Source organism: Leopardus geoffroyi, chromosome C1, assembly GCF_018350155.1.
Source record: "Leopardus geoffroyi isolate Oge1 chromosome C1, O.geoffroyi_Oge1_pat1.0, whole genome shotgun sequence".
NCBI classification, from domain to species: Eukaryota; Metazoa; Chordata; class Mammalia; order Carnivora; family Felidae; genus Leopardus; species Leopardus geoffroyi.
The window spans coordinates 171,089,093-171,110,884 of record NC_059328.1 but is presented as its reverse complement, the minus strand read 5'-3'; positions in this window follow the sequence as shown (position 1 = coordinate 171,110,884).

Here is a 21,792-nt window from a genome sequence, read left to right as displayed (position 1 = left end):
AAACTCATCATATCCCTAAAACCATTCCGTTTGTCCCTTTTTCTTTTAGGGTCTTAGAAACCTCAAATTAAAACCATTGCACAGTAAAGCAGAATTTAAGGTCAAACAGACTTAAATTCAGAGCCCAACTTTTCCACTTAAATCCTATATTGCTTGGATTTCTATTAAATATCTCCAGATTTTATTGTCTGTAAAATAATTAAAAAAATATGTTTAAAAGGGAGGTTATGTTTAATATAGGTCCCTGGTCCACTTTTCTTTTTCTGGCTTCCATCTTCCCTGCTATCAAACATTCAGATACCAAGTGTTATTTATTTATTTATTTTGCCTCCTCAATTCTTAAATTGTAGTCAGCACTTAACATTTCCTTGCCTTCCATCTCTCCCACCAAATCTAACATACCAATAGCCAATACTCTCTTCTTTGTACATATTACCCAGATGTTCAAAAGCTCTCACTGATTTCCTATTCCCTACAGCAAACCTCCTTATCCTCAACTCCATAAGATTCACGTGTGCAGCACATACCAAACAATGATGTCCCTCATTACATAACATACATTCTCACCTGGGCAGAAAGGGAAAGGGGAAAACCAGAATCACAGGGTGGAAGCCACTACAGACTGAATGTTTGTGTCCCCCAAAATTCATATGTTGAAGTTTTAACACCCAATATGATGCTTTTTGGAAGTGAGTCTTTGGAGTCTTATAAGAAACCTAACAAAGCTCTCTACCCCATCCTATCTCAGCCTTGTGAGGATACAGTGACAAGACTGCCATCTGTGAACCATGACGCAGCCTCTCACCAGAAAGCAAATCTGCTAATGCCTTGATCTCAGACTTCCCAGCCTCCAGAACTATGAGAAAGAAATGTCTGTTGTCTATAAGTCTTCCCATCTATGGTATTCTGTTATAACAGACCAAACAGACTGAGAGAGGAGAGTAGGAGTATCTCTTTTAGAGACTGCAATAGGCACCCTAAAGGGAATACACATTGTCACCCTAACTTCACCTCAAAGTGTTGAAAACTCTGGCTTCAAAAATCAGGTCCCTTTATCCTCTTACCCTAAACTTCTCTAATCAATTCTCCCATTATTTCCCTTGGCAAACCTTCAGCCTCTTGGGAAAGATAGTCACACTGTATTCCTTGATCACAGCAATCCCTCTGCCTACCAACTCTTTCCCTTCACCCCAATTTACAAAGTCTTGTCCTTCCTACAAGTAGCAGCTCAAGCCTCTCTTCCATCATGAAGCCTGCCCCAGCTGTGCCAGCCCTCAGCCATCATTCAATTTCAGAATGTCTGATGCATTGTTTCTGGAACTCATTTGCTATAAACTACTTATTTTTTAAGTTTGTTTTTTTTTTAATTTATGTTGAGAGAGAGTCTGCGCATGCTAGGAAGGGTAAGAGCAGAGAGAAAGAAGAGAGAGAATCCCAAGCAGGTGATGTGGTGCTCGGTCTCATAAACCATGAGATCATGAACTGAGCCAAAATCGAGACTCGGACGCTTAACCGACTGAGCCACCCAGGCGCCCCTTAAGTTTTTGTTCTCAGCCCTAGTAGATGGATTTTCTTGGGGATAGGGACCATAACTTTACTTTCTTTATTGTATTTCCATCAATTTTCAGTAAATATATATTGGAAAAGTAAATGAGTGATATAGTGAAAAAGTAAATGAATGAATGAGCTCTAAATAAATAAACTTAGAATAAAGATTATCTGACATTTTGATATAATTTTATATGTTTTCAGATTTTTTAAATTATAATTTTGGACATTAAGTCTATTATAAGTACTTCTATTTATATTATACAATGAAGTTTATAGTTCTAACTATTTATCCTTTTTGATAAAATGAAATGATCATAACTTGCATTAACTTGAATGGAAAACTTGTGTGGCATGATTTACTTTAATTTAATTTAATTTAATTTATTTATTGTTTATATATTATTTTATTATTTATATATTATTTTATTTTTATTTTATCTTTATTTTTATTATCTTTAACAATATTCCATGTTCACCATATTCTGTACATGAATATTATTATCTTAATTGCAATACTTGTTTTCCTACTTTCCTTTCTGAACATATTAAATAAGATTTCACATAACATGGAACACCTACGGGGCACCTGGATGTCTCAGTCAGTTAAATGTCCAATTTTGGCTCAGGTCACAATCTCACGGTTCATGAGTTCAATCCCCATGTCAGACTCTGTGCTGACAGCTCAGAACCTGGAGCCTGCTTCAGATTCTGTGTCTCCCTCTCTCTCTGCCTCTCCCCTGCTCATACTCTATCTCTCATTCTCTCTCTCTCTCTTTCTCTCTCTCTTTCTCTCTCTCTCTCAAAAATAAATAAACATTAAAAAATTCTTTTTAGGGGCGCCTGGGTGGCGCAGTCGGTTAAGCGTCCAACTTCAGCCAGGTCACGATCTCGCGGTCCGTGAGTTCGAGCCCCGCGTCAGGCTCTGGGCTGATGGCTCAGAGCCTGGAGCCTGTTTCTGATTCTGTGTCTCCCTCTCTCTCTGCCCCTCCCCCGTTCATGCTCTGTCTCTCTCTGTCCCAAAAATAAAATAAACGTTGAAAAAAAAAATTTTTTTTTAATAAAATAAAATAAAAAAATTCTTTTTAAGGGCGCCTGGGTGGCTCAGTCGCTTAAGCTTCTGACTTCTACTTAGGTCATGATCTCATGGTTCGTGAGATCGAGCTCTGCATCAGGCTGTGTGCTGACAGCTTAGAGCCTGGAGCCTGCTTTGGATTCTGTGTCTCCCTCTCTCTCTCTGCCCTTCCCCCCACTCATGCTGTGTGTCTCTCTCTCAAAAATAAACATTAAAAAATAAATAAAAATAAAATTCTTTTTAAAAATAAAGTGGAACATCTATTCCCTGTTTCTATTCTGGACTCATGGTTCCCTGAAGTCTGCCCTCTGATGACATAAGATTTCATCAAAGTGCTATTTTTGTAGAAAGTGGATATTCAAACTTAGATGAGAAACCCTTTCTTTGAACAATGTATTGTGCAGATACTTATTACATACAACAGAACTGCTCTGGTTGGAAAAAAGGGAAGAATACAAGCCCCACTAACTCAGGGTTCTTGTGCCCTAAAGTGTCTATTGACTATCACACCTCCAAATGCCCTGAAACACTCGGATGGAGTACCTTGGGCTACAGAGAGCACACTTGAAAGTTAGCTCTGGGCTTTATATATATTTCAATTTTTTTCTAAAGCCAAAACAAATTTTTTAAAAGTCAGAAATATGTGAAATCTCAAAATTTATTTATGTTCAATATATTTGGTATATTCACAGCCAAACTGCTTGTGTATATCATATATATAACTCAATACTCAGTAGCTATTTATAAATATTTATTAATTTGCAACATTTGTATATAAGTGTAAATTCGTTCTCCTAAAAGCCCACTCTCCATCTATTCTAAAAATAAACACAAATAATTTTTTTTAATTAAAGTGAAGAAAAAGATATCCACCTCTAGTCAAACTTTAAGAAAAGGACAGAGTTTGTCACCTTCAGAAAGAAAGCAAGGAGAGGAAGCATCTTATCACTCACGTTCTCATTATCTCAGACTTTGGCATTTGGTATAGCATGAGCTGCAAGTCACTTAGACTGTGATGTCATGTAAAGCACACAGAAGAACCATGACTTCATAGGGCCAAAGATAAATTATCTCCTAGAGACTTTTATAATGTTTAGGACATAGGGAACATGTTCAGAAAAATATAAATCCATTAATAACTATTTGCATTATCTGATTTCTACAAATATAATTACCAAAGCCATGTCTTTATAAATTAAAAATAAACTCTTAGATTTGGAAGTGTATGAATTTTTGTAAACAACTGGCAGAAAGGGGGCAGCCAAATATCAAAGGAAACATCGGTTTAGCTGGTTCACCTGTTGCCTTTAAATCAATTAAATAAATTTTTTTAATGTTTATTTATTTTTGACAGAGAGACAGCGCATGAGCGGGGGAGGGACAGAGAGAGAGGGAGACACAGAATCCGAGGCAGGCTCCAGGCTCTGAGCTGTCAGCACAGATCCTGACGTGGGGCTTGAACTCACGGAGTATGAGATCATGACCTGAGCTGAAGTCGGATGCTCAACCGACTGAGCCACCCAGGTACCCCAGCCTTTAAATCAATTAAATAGTTCCTTTCATCTGTTGGAAGTGAAAAAGTAACCTCAAAATTTACATAACTTTGAGAGGAGGGATGAGTAGGTGCAATAGGACTTTTAGGGCAGTGAAACTACCCTGTATATAATACATAAATACACTACATAATAGTGGATACATGCTATTACAAATGTATTCAAACCCAGAGAATGTACAACACAAAGAGGAACCCTAGAACCCTAATATAAATGATGGATTTTGGATGATAATGATGTGTCAATGTAGTATCACCCATCATCACAAGTGTACCATTCTGGTGGGAGATGTTGATAATGGGGGAGGCTATATGTGGGGAGGGGGCAGGGGGCATATGGGAAACTTGTTATAAAGTTAAAACTGCTCTAAAAAATAAGGTGTATATTTTTTTTAATGTGTATAACTTTCAGGTGTAATTTTATTTCCTGCTTTTATATTTGAACTGTCATATAGGTTTAATCAGATATTTGAAAGTCCTGTGGAAGTTTATAACAGGCAAAGTAGACAACTTTGAAAAAAATTAGGATTGATTTTAGGAAGGGCTTTGTCTAGGATTTACCTTGAAATAATCTGTTGGGATGGGTGAGGGCAGGAGCAGGGAAGGAAAATAATGGCTAAGGGAATGCTTTAGACAAGAAAAGCCACGGGGTGATAATTACTGATGGGTAATTGATTATGCTATTCTTTATAATTTTGTGTATGTTTGACATTTTCCCTAAATAAATTTTTTTTTTAATTCAATAAGCCTAAATTCTAGGGTGTTCAAAAGTCATATATTTTACCCAGTTTATGTAAAAAAAAAAAAGAGCAAAATAATGGAAAAGTAAGTCTTTTCTTACTTGACAATGTCTTCATTTAGAGAAGCGGCAGCATTTTGTTTAAGACAGGAGCAAGCCTGATTTTAAATACTCCATAGTTATGTGACATTAAAATCTCCGAAAGTTAGCTTTTTAATCTGAATAGTTTAAATAATAGTAACTAATTCATATGTCATACATTGATTTATTCACCTAGTGAATAGATACGTAAAATATATACTCAATAACTGAAATTTACACTAATGTTATCTGTCATTCAGTATATTACATAGCTTTTAATAAACTAATTTGGCTTCTTTCCCCATTAATTCACCAAAGAGCTCTTGCCAGGGTCACCAAAGATCTCTATGAAGCTAAATCCAGACATTTTCAGTGCTCATCTTAAATAAATCTCAACAGCATCAGTTCACATTAAATACTCTTTGAAATTCTCCTTAGTTTCACTGACATTATACTCTCTTGGTTTTCCTTCTACCTCTGTGATCATATGGCTAAGTTTCGTTTCTTGATTCATCCTTCCCTAGCCAGCCTTTAAATGTTGTTCCCCAAGGCTCAATCTTACTCAAAACTCTTTCCTATGTGATGTCATCTGTGTCCATTACCCTCAGTGACTCTTAATTCATACCACCAAACCAGATCATTCTCTGAGGTCCAAATTTATATATTCAATTGCTTCTACAACATCTGCTCTTAGATATTTCCAAGGCACCCCAAAATCAAATATAAAAGCCCAAACTTAAAGTCTTTTCTGTAAAACATGAATATATTTATCTCAGAGAAAGATACCACCAGCTATCTAGCTGGTAAAGCCGAAAACCTTGGAATGGTCTTGAAAACCTCTTTCCAACACCAATCCGGTGCCAGGTCCTGTGAATTTTGCTTTTAAATACCTTGCAGATATATCCACTCCCTAATGTTTTTATTGCTATAGCCAAATCCCAGCTTTATCATCTGATACCTGGACTTAGCTTCCTGATTGCTCTTCCTTCTCCTTCTTAATCCATTCTCCACAATGCAGTGAGAGTGGCCTTTTGTTTGTTTTTTTTTAACGTTTATTTATTTTTGAGACAGACAGAGCATGAACGGGGGAGGGTCAGAGAGAGGGAGACACAGAATCTGAAACAGGTTCCAGGCTCTGAGCTGTCAGCACAGAGCCCGACGCAGGGCTCGAACTCATGGACCATGAGATCATGACCTGAGCCGAAGTCGGCCGCTTAACTGACTGAGCCACCCAGGCGCCCCAAGAGAGTGACCTTTTGAAAAATAACTTTCTGAGCAAGTTGCTCTCCTGCTTAAAACCTTTCCATTGTTTCCACTGCTCTAAAAGAGCAGAATCCTAAAGCTGCCTGCAAGCCTTTACTTGACTGGCCTAACACCTCAGCTGCTTCTGACACCATCTCATCTCCTCTTGTTCACTGCTCCAGCCACTCAGCCTTCTTTCCATTACTCTAATGTCCCATGCTTCTTCCCATTCCTGGGTCTTTACACATGTTCTTCCCTCAGTTCTGTAAGATCTCTGACACCCCACTCCCCTTAGTTGGTTAACATTTATTTCTCTTTTAGAACTGATCTCAAATGTCACTCAAAAGTTTGGAAAGCTTTCCTGTGTAACTAGACAAGATCACACTTTGAATTATACACTTCTATAAATTTTAGAATAATATCTATCCCCAACTAGATTGTAGACTCTATGAGGCCAGGTACTTGGGTTTTGTTGTTGTTGTTAACACTTTTTTAAATGTTTATTTTTTTTATTAAAAAACTTTTTTAATGTTTATTTATTTTTGAGACAATGCGAGAGACAGAGTACAAGTAGGGGAGAGGCAGAGAGAGAAGGAGACACAGAATCTGAAGCAGGCTCCAGGCTCTGAGCTGTCAGCCCAGAGCCGGATGTGGGGTTCGAACTCAATGAACTGTGAGATCATGACCTGAGCTGAAGTTGGACGCTTAACCAACTGAGCCACTCAGGCGCCCCAATGTTTATTTATTTTTGAGAGAGAGAGAGAGAGATTGAGAGACACAGTGGGAGCAGGGGAGGGACAGAGAGAGAGAGGGAGACCCAGAATCCAAAGCAGGCTCCAGGCTCTGAGCTGTCAGCACAGAGCCCGACATGGGGCTCGAACTCATGAACTGTGAGATCATGACCTGAGCCGAAGTTGGATGCTTAACTGACTGAGCCACCCAGATGCCCCTTGTTAACATTTTTTTTTTTAATGAAACTGTTTTTATTTCGAAATCTTTGTAGATTCACAGAAAGTTGTAAAAAATAATGCAGAGAGATCCTATATCTGCTTTAACCAGTTTACCCCAATGGTCACATCTTGCCAAACTATAGTACAATGTCACAAGCAGGATATTGAACATTGATACATCAAGACAGAAGACGTATCCAGTCCTACAAGGATCTGTCGTGTGGCCCTTTTACAACCACAGCCACTTCCCTCTGCTGCCACCAATTTCTTAATCTCTGGCAACCACTAATCTGTTCCCTGTTTCTATAATTTTGTCATTTCAAGAATGTTATATTAAAGAAATAACGCAGTGTATAACATTGAGGGTTGGCTTTTCACCCAGCATAATTCTCTGGAGGTTCATCCAGGTCGTTGCAGGTATCAGTAGTTCATTCGGTTTTATTGCTTAGTAGTGTTCCGTGGTATGGATGCACTACCACCATGATATCATTAACCATTTACTCATTAAAGAACATCTAGGTTGTTTCCAGTTTGGGCTATTATAAGTAAAGCCACTCTAAACATTCATGTACAGGTTTTTGTATTAATATACATCTTCATTTCTCTGAGGAAAATGGCCAGGATTACCATTGCTAGGTCTTGTGGTAGTTGTATATGTAGCTTTTTAAGAAACTGCCAAACTTTTTTCCGGAGTGGCTGTGCCATTTTACACTCCCACCAGCAATATGTAAAGTGATCCAGTTTCTTCACATCCTGCCAAAATTTATGGTGTCACTATTTTTTGTTTTAACCATGTTGATAGGTCTGTAATGATACCTCATTGTGGTTCTAATTTGCACTTCCCTGATGGCTAATGATGTTGAACATCTTATCATGTGCTTATCTATCGTATGTATATCCTTTCAGTAAAATGTCTCCTCATGTCTTTTGTCCATTTTCTAATTTGACGGAGTTTTTACTATTGAGTTTTGAGAGTTCTTTAATATATTCTATATAACAAGTCTTTTGTTGGATATATGGTTTGCAAGTATTTTCTTCTACTCTGTAGCTTATCTTTTCATCCTTTTAATAAGGTCTTTCATCCCAAAGAGTCTCTCCTATTCTATTCTAGAATTTTTATAATTTAACATTTAAAGTTAAAATTTGTGCTCCATTTAAAAAAAAAAAATTTGATGTTTATTTTTGAGAGAGAGAAAGAGCATTAATGGGGGAGAGGCAGATAGAGAGATAGAGAGAGAGAGAGGGACAGAATCCGAAGCAGACTCCAGGCTCTGAGCTGTCAGCACAGAGCCCAACGCAGGGCTCTAACTCACGAACTGTGAGATCATGACCTGAGACGAAGTCGGACACTTAACCGACTGAACCACCCAGGCACCTGTGTCCATATTTTAATTATTTTTTGTTGAAGGTATTAGACTACAACAAAGTTCATTTTTTAAACTATGGAAATCCAGATATCCAGTTACTCCAACACCATTTGTTGAAAAGGCTATCTTTCTTTCTTTGCTTTTATACTTTTGTCAAAAGTCAATTGAATTTGTTTATGTGGGTCTATTTCCAGGCTTCTCTCTTCTTTTTCCATTGATCAATGTGCCTGTCTCTCTGCCAACCACACAATCTTGATTACTGTAGCTATATAGTAAATCTTATAGCTATGTGATAAGTACTGCTATATAATAAGCACACGTTTTTCTTCCTTTTCAAAATTCCTATAGCTATTCTTGTTCTTTGCCTTTCTGTATACATTTTAGAATAATCTTATCTATATCTATAAACATTCTTGCTGAGATTTTGATAATAATTGCATTAGACCTGTATATCAACCTGGGAAAAATTGACATCTTCACTATGGTGAATCTTCCAATCCATGAACACAGTATATTTCTCCATTTATTTAGATCTTTGATTTCTTTTATCAGCATTCTGAGATTTGGGGCATATAAGCCGTATACATGTTTTGTTAGATTTATATCTCAGTATTTGTCCGTCTGTCTTTCTCTCTCTCTCTCTCTGTTTTTTTGAATGATTATAAATGGTATTGCCTTTTATTTTTTTAAAGTTTGTTTATTATTTTCTTTTTTGAGAGAGAGTGAGAGTGAGAGATAGCAGGGGAGGGAAAGAGGCTGAGAAAGAGGGAGACAGAAGATCCGAAACTGGTTCTGTGCTGACAGCAGATAGCCCAATGCGGGGCTTGAACTCAAAACCATGAGATCCCCAACTGAGCCACCAGGCATCCCTGGTATTGCCTTTTAAATTTTGGTGACCAAGTGTTCATTGCAAGTGTGTAGAAATTAAATTAATTTTAGATATTTATCTGTACACTACAACCTTGCTGAACTCACTTATTCTAGTTTTTTTATAGATTATTTGGGATTTTTATGTAGACAACAGTGCTGTCTACAAAACAGACACTTTTATTTCTTCCTCTCTGATCTGTATACCTTTTAATTCCTTTTCTTGACTTATTGCACTGGCTAGAAATTGAAACAATATGATGAAGAAAAGCAGTGAGCATGCACATCCTTGCCTTGTTCCCAATTTAAATTTTTTTTTTCAACGTTTATTTATTTTTGGGACAGAGAGAGACAGAGCATGAACGGGGGAGGGGCAGAGAGAGAGGGAGACACAGAATCGGAAACAGGCTCCAGGCTCTGAGCCATCAGCCCAGAGCCCGACACGGGGCTTGAACTCACAGACCGCGAGATCATGACCTGGCTGAAGTCGGACGCTTAACCGACTGCGCCACCCAGGCACCCCATCCTTGTTCCCAATTTAAAAAAACAACAACAACAACAACAAAAAACATGCAGTCTTTCACCATGAATTATAATGTTAGCTATAGGTTTTTTGTAGTTCCTCTTTATCAAGCTGAGAAAGTTCTTCCTTTTTCTTATTTTTCTGGGAGGATGCTGAATGGGTGTTGAAGTCTGTAAAATGCCTTTTTACACTGATTGCTGTGATCATGGGACCTTTCTTCTTTGCCTGATAACATGGTGGATTTTACTGGTTGACTTTCAAATGTTGAACCAGCTTTGCATATCTGAAATGAACCCCTCTCTGTCATGGTGTACAATTCATTTTTTAATGAATTTGTAATGAATTAAGCTAAATTCTATTTGCTAATATTTTGTCAAGGAATTTCACATTTATATTTTAAGTGTGATATTGGCTGTAGTTTTCTTTTTATTTGATTCACTCCTCTTCTGTTTTCTGGACAAAATTGTGTAGAAATAGTGTTAATCCCTTTTAAACACTTGGTAGAATTCTCCAATGAAGTTTTATAAGAAAATCTGATCTTGGAGATTTATCTTTTTAGCAGCTCTTAAATTGCTAATTTAATTTACCTAATAGTTTAAAAAAAAATTTTTTTTTTCAACGTTTATTTATTTTTGGGACAGAGAGAGACAGAGCATGAACGGGGGAGGGGCAGAGAGAGAGGGAGACACAGAATCGGAAACAGGCTCCAGGCTCCGAGCCATCAGCCCAGAGCCGGACGCGGGGCTCGAACTCACGGACCGCGAGATCGTGACCTGGCTGAAGTCGGACGCTCAACCGACTGCGCCACCCAGGCGCCCCTAATTTACCTAATAGTTTATAGAGCTATTCAAATTATTTAATCCTGTTGGGTGACTTGTAGTAGTTTGTACTTTTCAAGGAAATTGTCGTTGTCTAAGTTGCCAAGTTTATATGTATAGAGTTGTTCATAGTACCTCTTTACTGTCCTTTTGATGTCCACAGTCTGATATTTTGTTTAATTGCTGTTATTGGTAATTTGTGTCTTCTCTCTTTTTTCTTTGTCAATCTTATAAAAGGTTTGTTAATTGTATTGGTCTTTTCAAAGAATTAACTCTTTGTCTCATTGATTGTCTCTATTATTTTTCTGTTTTCAACTTCATTGATTTCTTTCATCCCTCTGTTTTCTTTGTATTTCTTTTGCTTTTCCTTTTCTAGGTTCTTTTTTATTTTTTTTTTTTATTTTTCTAGGTTCTTGAAGTAAAGGCTTAGATTATTAATTTGAGACCTGTCCTTTTTTCTAATGTATATATATCATGTCTCCTATAAATTTCCCTTTCAGCACTGTTTTAGCTATGCCCCACACATTTTTCTATGATTATTTTTATTTTCATTCAGTTCAATGTTTGTTTTGTTTCTCTGAAATACTTGCATTATTTACCCTATGGATTATTTTGAAGTATGCTGCTTAATTTCCAAGTGTTGGGAGATTTTCCTGGTGTCGCTCTATTAATGATTTGTAATATCATTCCAGTGTGGTCAAGAAATACATTCCAGGGGCACCTGGGTGGCTCAGTCAGTTAAGCATCTGACTCTTGATTTGGGCTCAGGTCACGATCTCACTGTTAGTGGGATCAAGCCCCATTTTGGGCTCTGCACTAGCAGCATGGGGCCTGCTTGGGATTCTCTTTCCCTCTCTCTCTGCCCCTCTCCAACTCACATGCATGCTCAGTCTCTTTCAAAATAAATATATTAAGGGGCGCCTGGGTGGCTCAGTCGGTTAAGCGGCCGACTTCAGCTCAGGTCACGATCTCGCGGTCCGTGAGTTCGAGCCCCGCGTCGGGCTCTGTGCTGACAGCTCAGAGCCTGGAGCCTGTTACGGATTCTGTGTCTCCCTCTCTCTGACCCTCCCCCGTTCATGCTCTGTCTCCCTCTGTCTCAAAAATAAATAAACATTAAAAAAAAATTTTTTAAAAACCAAAATAAATATATTAACTTAAGAAAATACATTCTATATGATTTTACATTTGTTGAGGTTTGATTTATAGCCCAGGATATGGTCGATCTTGGCATATGTTGCATGGGCACCTGAAAAAAATGAATATCCTGCTGCAGTTGGGTGGAGAATTCTATAAATGTCAACTGGATCATGTTGGTTGATGATATTGAGTTCTTCTATATCCTTATTTATTTTTTGTACATTTGTCCTATCACTTGGTAAGAAAGGAATGAAGTTTCCAAGTATGATTATAGAATTGTCTGTTTATTCTTTCAGTTCTGTAAGTTTTTGCTTTGCATATTTTGATTCTGTATTGTACATACACAATCATGAATGCTAGGTCTTGTCAATCTGATTAATCAATAAAACTAAAAGGCAGCCTTTGGAACGGGAGAAGATATTTTCAAATAATATATCCAGAAAATGGTTAGTATCCAAATCTATAAATAACTTATGAAACTCAACACCCAAAAAAACAAATAATCCAGTTAAGAAATGAGCAGAAGACATGAATAGACATCTTTCCAAAAAAGACATCCAGATGGCCAACAGACACATGAACAGATGCTCAACATCACTCATCATCAGGGAAATACAAATCAAAACTGCAATGAGATATCACACCTTTCAGAATGGCTAAAATTAACAGCACAGAAAACAACAGATGTTGGTGAGGATGCGGAGAAAGAGGAACCCTCTTACACTGTTGGTGGGAATGCAAAGTGGTGCAGACACTTTGGAAAACTGTATGGAAGTTCCTCAAAAAGTTAAAAATAAAACTACCTAGGACCCAGCAATTGCACTACTAGGTATTTACCCAAAGGATATCAAAGGGACACATGCACCCCTATGTTTAGGGTAACATTATCAACAATAGCCAACTGTGGAGAGAGCCCAAATGTCCTTCGACTAATGAATGGATAAAGAAGTTGTGGTACATATACAATGGAATATTACTCAGCCATAAAAAAAGAGTGAAATCTTGCCATTTGCAACCATGTGGATAGAGCTAGAGTGTATTATGCTAAGCAAAATAAGTCAGAGAAAGACAAATATTGTTTGATTTCACTCATATGTGGAATTTAATAAACCAAACAGATGGACATGGGGAAAAAAAAGAAGGAAAGGCAGACATAAAATAGACTCTTAACTATAGAGAACAAACTGAGGGTTATTGGAGGGGAGATAGGCAAGGAGATGGCCTAAATGGGTGGTGGGCACTTGTTGGGAGAGCACTGGGTGTTATACGTAAATGATTAATCACTAAAGTCTATGCCTGAAACCAAGATTCCACTGCCTGTTAACTACAATTTAAATTAAAACCTGAAAAAAAACTGTAATTTTTACGGATCTTTTCTTACAATGAAAAGAATACACAATTGGTATCTGTAGACAAATGTTTTTCCTGGTGATGCTAAAACCAGGAATTTGCTTTCTTTAAACTTTTTGGTTTTAATTGACATTACCTTTGTAGGAAGTTACTGGTGAGGAGGAGTTTTTGTATTTCTTCTTAAGGCTTCTGTTCCCTTCAATAGGACAGGAGTAATTGTGTTTGGAAATCCTTAGAAAATACTGCCCCTGCAGGCCAAGACTCTTTGCAATTTGTCTACTTCTCCTAAGAAAAAGGGCTCCATGGTTCAGACATTTTAAAATTGGAGAAAATCAATGTAGATGATGTCTGATTATTACTAAACAGTATTACTTTAAACACAAGCTCCACGGAGTGGGAATTTTTGTGTTTTGCTCACCCTTGTATCCCCAGTGCCTAAAACACAGTGTCTGACATGTGGTCAGACCAATTATTGGTCATCACCAATAAATATTTGTTCCATGAAAAAGTAGAGCCTACAGGGGAGCCCCTAATATGAAACTAGTTCTATGTGTTGAAGAAGTACTGAGAAAAACTGCTAATAATGTTCTCAAAGCCAGATCATATTGGAGACATGTTGTGAGAGTTCCATACAGCTGAAGATAGGCAATGATTATATGAGTTCTTTTCAAAAAAGGGAAAGGAGAACACTATAAATTAAATATAAAAATTATCATTATGGGAAAGTATACATTTCCCAATCCTGGGAAAAATTTATAAATCTTTTTGTTTCTGAAAAAAAGGATACACCAGAGATAGCTTTGGTTTATGAAGTCATGTCAGATAAAGAACCACTTCTTTCAGTGATGGAATTACTAGGTTGCTGGACGGAGAAAGGTTAGGTGTATGAAAACACACACACACACACACACACACACACACACACACACACACACACACTAGCCTTGTTAACCATACGAAAGAGTTTACTTAGGGGATGAATTATACTTGTTTAAATGGTTGATTAACTTACGATATGAAAAGGAAAATTCAGCTAAGAGAGCTGTTGTCTAATTATATGTACTAATATGTAGAATTGCTCTGTCCAAGGTAATCCAACCCTTTTGTCAGTAATTTGTAGACATGGCATTCTTACAGAGTTCACAGATTTTATGAAACCGAAAATAATAATAAATATGGTGGGTGACAATCAGGATCCCAAATGATTTTCAGTGTTAAGTATCCTAGATGTTCTCTCTTGGATCCTACAGATTTTCTCTTTTTTCTGTCCTGCCATGCCCCTGAGGAGATCTATGTATAAAGGTTGTGTCATCTGGCTTCCACTGACTTCCTGCTTCTGGCAGAGTCTGGCCAACTAAAGTCACAGGGAAGAGATTGGAGGAAGAGAAGAAAGAGAAGTCCAGGTATTTATCTCCAGGGCTCCCTCCCTGTCAGGCCACACTTTGGCAATGGCTCTGTGCATCTACCTACAGCCACTGCCCCCTCCTATGTAGCAGTACCTCTCCATGGCTACAACTTTTCCAACATTCAGGTAACTTCTCTTACCCTTTGCACTTTCTGTCCAAGAGGTTGCAATGGCTGTCCACTATTGTTAGATTCAAGGTGCTTCTCCATCTGCTGAGTGTTCCCTCTACACCTCTGTAAATAAACCCTTTATAACATTCTCTTGAAGTCCTTTTTGAGTATGGCATCTTCCCCCTGTTTTTATTTTTTTATGTTTTATTATTCTAGAGAGAAAAAGAGAGAGAGCGGGGGGGGGGGGGGGGGGGTGGGTGCGGTGCAGAGAGATAAGGAGACACAGAATCCATAGCAGGCTCCAGGCTCTGAGCTGTCAGCACAGAGCCCAATGCGGGCTTAAACTCACAAACCACAAGATCATGACCTGAGCCAAAGTCAGACGCTTAACCGACTGAGCCACCCAGGTACCCCTTCCCCGCTATTTTTAAATTCTATTTAAACTGGAGGTGGGGGCAAAAAAAAAAAAAATACAATATGGAGATGTGAAAAAAAAGCAGGATCAAAAAAATTGTAATTACAATATGAGACTATAATGTGATGAGGCTCCCGAGAAAGCGTATAACTTTGAGTTGCCCTAGTGCATCTATCAGTGACCACAATAAGAGAAGTCACCCTCACATATACCTAGGTATGTTGTTCTGTACTCTAATCTGTGTCACTGATCTATTTGTCTCTTTTTGTGTGAAAATCACACTATTTGAGTGATGCTAATTGCCATTAGGGACATTAGTGGTCTTTTTAATGGTGGGGATAGGGGAAATGCTCCTATATTCTCAGTAGCTATCTGCCTCACTAGGCAAAGCACCTACATCCCTGTTTTAACAACTAGTGGCTAAAGGCCTCCACTGCTAATTCTTCAGCAAAAGTGTGGAGGAGCTGGCCAAATGTCCATGTAACTCCTCAACCCTCATACACAGCCCACATCAACATACTCTTTCCCCAGACAATATCCATCCATAGTCTCTACGCTTAGAGCAATTCTGGAATGACTCCATCTTCAAAGGAGTCCTAAGTACATATGATTTGAGATGTGGTTCCTTTTATCCTTGATACTACATATTTTCAGAAGTTGTTCACAATTTCTATTCCACTGATGACATTGTTTCTTGCTTTCTTGTGCTCTTAAAGATTTACGTATTTATCTTTCTAAGGGAATAGGTTTATCAGATGAGGCTGCCAACTGGATGCAACCCCGATAACTATTATATTTTTACTACTATAATAATAGTAACTAACACTTATTAATAACGATGTGTCAGGTGCTGTGCTAAAAGATTAGTTTATATTATCTCAATCTTTAAAACAACTCAGTGAAGAGGCCTAGAGATGTTAACTTACCCCTGTAAGCACTGGAGTAGAAATTTAAATTAAGACAATCTGACTTCAGAGCTCAGACTCTTATTTCAGGAAAACACACACACACACACACACACATTTGCTTTTATAAAAGGTACATACAAACATATCTCTAGTGGCAAGACATTATCTGTTTTCATGTACCCCTAAGAGTTCATGAAGCTGCACAGTAGGAATTACAGTGATTATTAAGTAAATTCACAAATTTAGTAGAAGAACTGAGCAATAGACAGAGGGAAATGGCAGCTCAGAATACAAGCAATGGAACACATTTCCTCTCTTGCTGATATGCAAGTGGAAGAGTGGGTAAAAAACAAGAGCAAAAGCAAATTGTACTATTTGTTTTTTTTTAACTGAAGAATCACCACCCTGTAGATAATAAGCATTAACAAAATCAGGTCATTGTGTATATATACTTACATTGGGCATCATTTATATTGATAGAATTAAACTCCGAAAAATAATCCTACAACATTAGTATCATTATCAATTACTATCATAATCTGCATGATTGTAGCATAGCTTGGCATGCTGTTAGAAATACTCCACAAGAAAGGCTCCTGGGTGGCTGCTCAGTCAGTTAAGCATCAGACTCTTGATTTTGGCTCAGGTCATGATCTTGCAGTTCGTGAGTTTGAGCCCCACATCAGGCTCTGTGCTGACAGCCTGGAGCCTGCTTAGGATTCTGTCTCCTCTCTCTGCCCTTCCCCTCCTTGTGCTCTCTCTCTCTCTCTCCCTCTCTCAAAAATAAACTTTGTTGTTGGTGGTGGTGTTAAAGAAATACTCCACAAGAACCATTACTAAAATAATTGTAAACCATAGACTGGATCAGTCTGGATCCAATTGGCGTGTGAGATAAACCACACACTAATTTGAACAAGTTTAATATAAAGGTTTATTAACTATAATAGGATTGGAGTAATGAGGGATTGTTTAGAAAGAAGAGAACCCTAAACAATACAGGGATACAGCAGACATACAGATACAAAGAACAGCCACCACCCATGAGGATGAGAGTTCAAGGGAGAACATTCTCAGGGTTGAAATCTGAATCTCATTAAAGAGTGAAGCCATAGCTCACTGGAGGGCAGAGAAAGTGCTGTGATGTTGACTGGTAGAACTTATGGAAGTCCAACCTCTAGGGTGCCAGGAAAAACTGTTGATGGGGAGTTGTCTCACCATAGGCATTACTACAACACCGCCCCAGGACATTTTCTGAAAGCTGCTGGGTGCTGGGTGCTACAGGCGCCAGGTAGTGGAGAAGCCACCTGCACTAGAAGACCAGGTGGTGGGAGAAGCTGCGACACTGTGGGAGCCTGGCTGTACTGCCAGAAAACTGTACTGTACTGTGGGAGCCCACCAGGACCAGATAGAGATGCCCCTTCCTCCTGAAAGCTCTCTCCAACACAGTTGCCTTCCACTGACAAAACTCAGCATCAGACCAGCTGTCAATGGAAAAATATTCCAATGGCCCATCTTCCTTTTTGCAGGAGCAATGAAGGGTAGGTTTAGAGCTGAGAGACAATAAATTGATTATTGGCACATAAACATTGTTCTTTCATATCATGAGTGAATGCAAAATACCATATACTGAATACTGTTGGTGATTATTTGATTTCTAAATAATTTTGGTGGAAGACTTTACCTTAGGAAAAAGGCACTATTTGCTGCTGCTTCGAGTGCTATGTGGATCCTGTTTCAGACCTATCATTCCAAACTATCACCTCCATGCACTAACAGATATGGCCATCGATGTACATTGTGGACCATCTGCCATAGCTTTAATTGTAATCTGCAGTGGCTAGTATTAAACTGCCACAACATGTATCATTTTTTCCCCTTCCTTCCTCCCTCCTTCTAACAAGCAATTTTTGAAAATCTGCAATGGGATACACACTGGTATACATACACAACATAGTAAAAGTCTCTGCCCTCTTTGGGAGCCCAAGTTTTGATGGAAAAAACAACAAAGCAAATAAGTAAAATATATATAGAATGTTGGTGATAATTAGGGCATGCAGTAAACAAACCGGAAAGGAAGATACAAGTAGTAGGGATGGGGCAATTTTGAATAAGGTGGCAAGATAAGGCTTTATTAAGAGTTAACACTTGAGCTCAGGTCTGATGTTTCTGGGGGAAAAGTGTTACAGGTAGAGAGGGAAAAGCTGGTAATGCAGTGAGGTCTTGATTATGCATTTTTAAGGAAAAGCAGAGGCCAGTGTGGCTGAAGCAGAGAGAGGAAGAAAGCAGTCAGCAATGAAGCCAGAGAGGTGATAGTGAACATGGGAGGTAGGAGTCAGACTGTGTCCAAATAATCTCAATGCGGTCATGGTTAGAATATTCAGTAGTTTAATCTAAGAGTGACTCAACACATTCTCTTGATTTAAAATACTAGGATGTTCTATTGAATTTTCACTGCCAATTTATCCACTGTAATGCCAATTATATGATCTTTAGTTTTTCATTTCCTCAAGTGACTGGCACCACAAATCTCCATAGACCTTAAACTAACTTATATTCCAAAACGTATAATTTTGTGTCTTGCCAACAGAACCTTTAACCCAGAATTTGACAATAAGTAGTAGATCTTTTAAAACAAATAGCCTCGGGGACCTGGGTGGCTCAGTCAGTTAAGCCTCTGACTTCAGCTCAGGTCATGATCTTGCACTCTGTGAGTTCGAGCCCCATGTCGGGCTCTGTGCTGACAGCTCAGAGCCTGGAGCCTGCTTCAGATTCTGTGTCTCCTTCTCTCTCTGCCCCTCTGCCCCTCGTTCTCTCTCTCTCTCAAAAATAAATAAACCTTAAAAAAAATAGCCTCAAATAAAGGTATTAATAGGTGGAAATAGTAAATGTATTATTTTTATTAAATTCTATCAATATCTAGAAATAATAAAGGCTACATTATAAATATGGATACAAAATAAATAGGTCAAAGCATCACTTGAAATGGAAAAGTTTAGCTAGAAGTTATTTTTAAAAGTGTGTCAATGGAAACAAACCATAAGTTTGTTACCTTGAAATGTCAGTATATGGATTTTAACAACATAAAACTTTAAAATGTTCTTTAAACTTGTAACTACAGAGTGACTAAAGATGTTCAGGATCCTTTGGGTACAAAAATTAATTACTTAGAGTCACCTAGCAAACCAAATACAGTTGACTTTTGAACATGGATTTAAACTACATGGGCCCTCTTACATGCAGATTTTTTTGGCAGTACAATACTATAAATGTATTTTGTCTTTATGATTTTAATAACATTCTTCTCTCCATTGTTAGAATAAATACAGTATTTAATTCATATAGCATACAAAATGTGTTAATTGCCTGTTTGTTATCAGTAGGCTTCCAGTCCACAGTAGGCTATTAGTAGTTAAATTTGGGGCAGGGGGCGGGAGTCAAAGCCCTTAATCCTTGTGGTGTTCAAGGAGGATCAATCCATCGTGCTATATTTCTATTATTTTTAAATGTATTGTGGTTTTGCTTATAAAGGTGTTAATATTTAAGACGGGATTCTTAAACTTGCTACATTTGGAATATTTGGAGAAATTACTTTTGAGGGAACTTTATACATTTGAACCATTTGAGTTACTGATAATCACATTGACAAATTCAGAAATTTTCCCCACCATCACTAAAATTATTCGTTAGAATTAAAGTAGGTTCCCTATGTCACAGGCAAAGAAATTTCCAAGTTCTATACCCATACATTTCAATCAGGTTCAAAAGGGAAGAAGGGATGTAAAAGTAAAACTGCAATAACAATTTTATTTTTATTTTTTTTAATGTTTATTTTTGAGAGAAGGAGCATGAGCAGGGGAGGGGCAGAAAGAGAGGGGGACAGAGCATCTGAAGCAGGCTCTGCATTGACAACAGCGAGTTCAATGTGGAGCTCAAACCCACCAACAGTGAGATCATGACCTGACCTGAGCCAAAGTCGGAAGCTCAACCAAGTGAGCCACCCAGATGCCCTGCAATAAGAATTTTAAATACTATATTACCTTTTCCCTGAAATCTTTGAGTTAGTATAATGGTCTACATTTTGCCCAAAAGAAACTAAGAAAAATATTTCTTCAATTTTCCAAAAATCTAAATACTTATTGGGTTTTCAATTCAAATTATATGTAATCACAAACTTATATTATTATTTTTTCAAGTTTATTTATTTCGAGAGAGAGAGAGAAAGAGAAGCAAAGAGAGAGGGAGAGACAGAATCCCAAGCAGGTTCCATGCAGGGTTCAGTCTCCTGAATTGGGAGATCATGACCAGAACTAAAACCAAGAGTCAGATGCTTGACCGACTGAGCCACCCAGGTGCCCCTCATACACCTATATTAAAGCACAAAGTTTAAAAAAAAAAAAAAAGCACAAAGTTAGGGGCACCTAGGTGGCTCAGTTAAATGGCTCTTGATTTCCGCTCAGGTCATGATCTCACGATTTGTGAGATGGAGCCCCATGTCGAGCTCTGCACTGACTGCAAGGAGCCTGCTTGGGATTCAATCTCTCCCTCTCTCTCTGCACTTCCCCAACCCCCGGCCCACGTGTATGTGTGTGTACTCACACACACTCTCTCTCAAAATAAATGAACATTAAAACAAAATAAAGCACAAAGTTACCAAAACATTTAAAAAATATTAAACTCAAATAGAGTTTTATCATATGTTCTAGTATCTTTGTTTTACTCATCTTTTTCAGCTTGCTAGGAAGGCTCTAGATTTCTTTTCAATATTTAAAAGCAGATGATATTTCCTCTTTAAAAGTGGTAGAAAAGTCTTTTAAAATAGAAGCAAAAACTGCTTGAAACATTTTTCCTCTCCTTAAAACAGATCTATATTTGGTATACATTTTTTTTTATTTATAATATGTGAGATAGAGGATCATAATGAAACAATTTCCTTTTTATAAACAGGTCTGACAGAGAGACTTATATCCATGGGAAGCATAAGAAATACATTTGTGTGTATGACATACAGATGACACACAATTGCCTTATACAGTACTCCTAATTTAAAAGACTGAATTACATTCACTGACCTATTCGAAATACAGCAAACTTCTATCATTTAAAACAAGACAATACTGAGGAGCACCTGGGTGGCTCAATCAGTGAAGGCTCCAACTCTTGATTTTGGCTCAAGTCATAATCTTGCACTTCGTGGGATCAAGACCAGTGTCAGGCTCTGTGCTGTCAGTGTGGAGTCTGCTTGGGGTTTTCTCTCTCCCATTCTCTCCCTCCCCAGCTCTCACGCACATGTGTGCACTCTCTCTCTCTCTTAAAATAAATTAACATTTAAAAAAGTATTGATGTTCAAAGCACTTCTGTAAATGATACAGAAAATATGCATTTGCACCATAACCAGATAACTATAGGCAACAACTAAGCACACAAACCAGAGGCATAAATAATATACTATCCGTTATGAACAAGTTCTAGTCAAGGCTTCACAACATTTAATGGCTGAAAACTAAGGAACACCTAGCAAAAGAAAATGTATTTAAATAAATGCTTTCATGTGAAAAGAAAAGGTTCACTTAGCAAACCCTCAGCAATACTGACCATAAAGACAACATTACAGATCAGTCTCATACTTCAGGAGGATTCTGTCTCCTTGGCCTGCCTCAAAGAGCTCACTGTAAGTTGATTACATTTATGCTGCTTCTCAACAGAAG